Source organism: Hipposideros armiger, unplaced genomic scaffold, assembly GCF_001890085.2.
Source record: "Hipposideros armiger isolate ML-2016 unplaced genomic scaffold, ASM189008v1 scaffold_210, whole genome shotgun sequence".
In the NCBI taxonomy this organism is placed as follows: domain Eukaryota; kingdom Metazoa; phylum Chordata; class Mammalia; order Chiroptera; family Hipposideridae; genus Hipposideros; species Hipposideros armiger.
In genome coordinates this window covers 2,430,198-2,434,674 of record NW_017731560.1, presented here as the reverse complement: position 1 = coordinate 2,434,674, position 4,477 = coordinate 2,430,198, and the positions used below count along the sequence as shown (strand labels likewise).

At 36.6% G+C, this 4,477-nt stretch overlaps 1 long non-coding RNA gene across 6 annotated transcripts in view; it reads left to right on the top strand.

Annotated features, from left to right (window-relative positions):
* Window positions 1-360: 360 nt before the first annotated feature.
* Window positions 361-4,477, top strand: part of LOC109388881 (uncharacterized) — a 63,576-nt gene continuing 59,459 nt past the window's right edge. For 2 of the 6 annotated variants that reach the window (XR_002125280.1, XR_002125278.1), the window contains exon 1: window positions 361-794. This is a non-coding gene — a long non-coding RNA (uncharacterized LOC109388881). The remainder of the gene's footprint in view (window positions 795-4,477) is intronic. The other 4 variants (XR_002125279.1, XR_002125281.1, XR_002125277.1 and 1 more) reach the window with 3 other exon arrangements.

Below are 4,477 nucleotides of genomic sequence, written 5' to 3'. Positions count from 1 at the left end.
TTTGATTGCAGATGGAAACCAAAAGCAAAAATCACAATAGTGTGAGCCGGTTTCTTTAAACCGGGCAAGCGGCAAGGCAGTCATATTTCCTGCCACTTTTGTCTCTTGGTCGCACTTTTTTCACACCAGATGGGCGGGAGAAGAAGGCACTAGGGCAGCGTTAGATTGAATTTCTGGAGCAACACTGTCATCGTGAGGAAATATCTACAAAAACCCCCAAAGCTTTCTCTGAAACGACTTTCATTTTGGAAAGATCCATTCTGTGGGGCGGCTGACTGTGCTGGGATAGAAGCCGGAGCTCAGTGCTTCCTCCAAAGGGCTCCCTGGAGCTCCGGACAAAGGTGAGGTCCAGGTGCAGGAGGTGGGGAGGCAGGACACCCTGCGGCTGCCAGGAAGTCCGGCCCAGGAAGTCGTCGGACGGGTTCTTGGTATTCTCTCAGCGTGGGCGGGACCACAGGAAACGACTAACAGACACAGTTCTGGGCCTGCAGGTATTTGTCTCTCTTCTAGCCAGAGGACAGGACAATTCCTGATGGTTATAGCAGGACACAATGTGTTTGCTGGAGCTCTCAGTGGCACCCAAATTGGAGCTGAGAGAGCCTGAAGAGAAGTGGAACCACCTTGCCACGATAAGAGAGGTTAGCACTTCTGCTAGATCACACTTGCCACAAAAAGATGGGAACCAAATTCAAGTGAAGAGGATTGAAGATGAACCCAACATTTTAAAAGTCCTTGTTTGCCAGAAGTGAACCTGTGACCTCGCTTCATTTCTTCATACATGGCTGTTGTAGCAGGTACATTGTAAAGAAGCATGATTGTTTCTAAAAATGCAAAAACAGGTGGCAAAATTTTAAAACATCTCAGAATTCCAAAAAATATTTAATGATGTTTTTAAAAGCATTCAAGCTATAAGGTATGAAAACATGTTTTAATGCTCAAAGGAGAAGGGAATTCAAGCCTTGTTTTTTAAACGTATTTATATGTGCAAAGTGAATAGATAAGAATGCATGGCAAAGACTTTTTTTTATTAGAAATGCAACTTCTTTTATTATATTTTTTTAATTATTTCTTTTTTCAGTTACAGTTGACATTCAATATTATTTTATATTAATTTCAGGTATATAGCATAATGGCCAGACATTTTTTAAGTGTTTATTTCTTCTCTGATTGAGGTACCATTTGTTTTTTACTGTATAATTTCTCAAAATTTGAATGATTTTCCAGAAGCAGGTGAAACTTTTGTAATTTTTTGGAGTAGAAAAGTGTTCTAGATTAAAATATAAAAACATTTGTAAGCACTCAAAAACATACTGATAATGCAAGTATGCAAATATTATAAGGTACTGCTGAAGACTGCAAAACTACACCCAGTATGCATCCAGTTAGTCCTAAAGAGAAGCAAACCTGTGTGTGTGTGTGTACATTTATTTATATATATATAATATATATGTGGATATATATAAACATTTTTAAAAGCTACATATTTAGAATCATGGTCAGTGTTATAGTGAGTATGCTTTTCAACTTGAAATTCTCAGTTGACATATTTATATCCATATTTATTTTTATATTTATTTATATTTATAATAAAAGGAGACATTAATGAAATTATAGCTGCATGTGAAGGGTATGAGTGCATCCATCTTAAAGTTTTCTTAGGGTACACATCTGGGTGACTGAATTTGAAAGATACCAATTTCAACCTTCATATATTGAATGCCATTTTCTGTCTTTACACTTTTTAAAGAAAATTTTAGGATTAAAAATTGGTGTAAATGTTGAGAAATATAAAAAAATAAGCCTTAATGTTCTGGGGCATGAATATTTAGTGCCTGTTCCAATATTAGTTTTAAAGTATACATTATCATATTAATGATTAAGTAAGGCAAGCCTCAAAATCAAGATTCTTGAGTTATAATAGGCATTGTAGGTATTTTATCTCCTGTGTGTGAATAAAAAAGATTAAGTGAGAACCTAATTAATATCCTTTAATTAATGGGGAAATCAAGTCGTTTTTTGCAAATGTTTTATTGTCTAAAATCCAGGTCTTGCAAATGTTTCATGATAATTTCAATCTACCCAGGAATCAGAAGTGAAAATTTTGGATTTAAAATATGATGCATATATACATCCAATTTAATTGTAAATTTATCATACTTTATTACCATAAATATAGTGCTATGTGTGTGTGTTGAAAATGAGAGTAAATATGCAAAAGGTTGTCAGTACTTAATATAATATTTTATGACAGCGCTTTTACTTTTGATCAGCATATGATTATTGCTGAATCTTTGGCAAGCACATCTTAGTTACTAATGGGAAAATGGTTTTAAGACTGATCTCTAAGGGATAAATGGTAATACACACACCTACTCTCCCAATAAAGTCATAGTAAAGGAATTGAAGGCCATTTCATGACATGGGAAAGTGCTTGTGTTCCAAATGGTAAATGAAAGCATGAGGCAAAGCTCTGAGTTACCTCTAATTGGAATTTGTACATCCTGCCATGTGCTGCATTGTATTGTGATGAGAGCTGTGTGGGCCCTCCTCTTAGGGCCCTAGTCAAATGGCTGCCAACAATTCAAACAAAGGCCTAGCTTTTTACCTAGAAAAATGTAGAATTCTTGAGAATGGTAGAGATGAGCCAAGCAAGGGCACATGGACTAGTAACTAGAGATTCCCTCCTAGTTGAATTCCCAAACATTTTCTTTTTCTAACTGGTCTTGATCCTTGAGACTTGCCCCAGAAGTGGACAACTTGATCATTTGTGAAAATGCTGAAGATATAATGCTGAGTGAACAACAACAGAAGTGTGAAGACTAGGCTTAGTGGAAACTGAATTCTTGCAAAGATAAGATGCCTGATAAGAGCGGGTAGTTTTAGGCCTCACTATGATTTCAGATGAAAACCAAAGCAAAAAGGCAGCAGTATGCGCAGGTTTTCTCAAACTCAAGATGCAAGGCAGCCATATTTCCTGCCGCCTTTGCCTCTTGGGAGCATTTTTTTCAAACAGGATGGGCAGGGCAAGGAGGCCTGTGGGGGTGGGGAGAAAGTGATTGTTGGTATTGCTGGTGTACTACTACTGCCATCTTGCGGAAATAGTTTTAAAATGAACTACACCATTATCGCTTTTTTTTTCGTACTACTACTGCCATCTTGAGGAAATAGTTTTAAAATGAACTGCACCATTATCGCTTTTTTTTCCGTGAGGACTTTCTGTTCAGAAAGGTCCATTCTGTGGAGAAGTTGAGCAGGCCATGGCCCCACATTGGACCTTCCTGGGTGTTCTGAGTTATTCCTAGAGCCCTGGCAAATGACTTAATGCTGGCATTACAGAGGTGAGGTCCAGGTATAGTAGCTGGCCAGTGGGGAGGCAAGATTAAGCCATTAGCTACCCGGAAGTCCTGGCACAGGAAGCTGTGGGGTGGAGTTTTGGTGTCCTCCCAGAGGGCTGACTAGAGGAAGCCTCTAGCAGCTCAGTTAAGAAAGGTCAATAGCAATTAGCCAAACTCAAGCCAAAAGAGAAAAAAAAGAGTTGCGGGTCGGGGAGAAGATACAGAATACCAAAAGCTGGAAAACAATGTGAAATGGTCTAACGTATATTTAATTGGAATCACCGAAGGAAAAAGGGAGAAATGTTTAATTAAAAATAATGACAAAGAATTTAAAAAAATAAGAAACCTCAAACCACAAATCTAATAAGCTTAGAAAATTTCAAGTAAACACACACTCATACACATACAAAAAGACACATCAATAGTCAAAATCTTGAAAACTAAAGATAAAGAGAAAATCTAGAGGACAGCTGGCCACAAAAGACAAAATATTCCCTGGAAAGGAACAAATATAAAATGTATAGCAGATTTGTCAGACATTATTCACAGTATAAAGAAATGGAGAGGCACCTTAACAGTAATCAAAACAACAAAACAAAAATGAAATGATTAAGCCAGAATTTTATGCCATAAAAGATATCTTTTAAAATAAGGAAAAGTACTTTTTCAGACAAACAAAAGCTAAGAGAATTAATTCTCAGCACACTTTCTCTACAATAGATATTAAAGAAAACTCTTCAGGCAGTAGGAATGTGATAATGAGACAGTCACCTGGGATTGACACAAAGAATTGGAGACCTATAGAAATTGTTGAAAGTAAAGTAAATACAAAAGACATTTTTTTTCTTATTTCTAATTGTTTTAAAATGTATTTGGCTGGCTGTACTAAATAGTAGTATACAAAAAAAGTAAGATGACAGTGCAAAAGATGGGAAGCAAAAGCATTGTTGTCATAAGGTTCTTACACAGCAGATTTGAAATCACACTGGGATTAATTACATGCATACATTTTTATTTATTTATTTATTTATTTTCTATTTTTTTTTAAAATTTTTTTATTGTTAGTTTCAGGTGTACAGAACCATGCAATAGTTACCCTTTTCACCCTCACAAAGTAACAACCCCCCTCCCCCCATCCACTG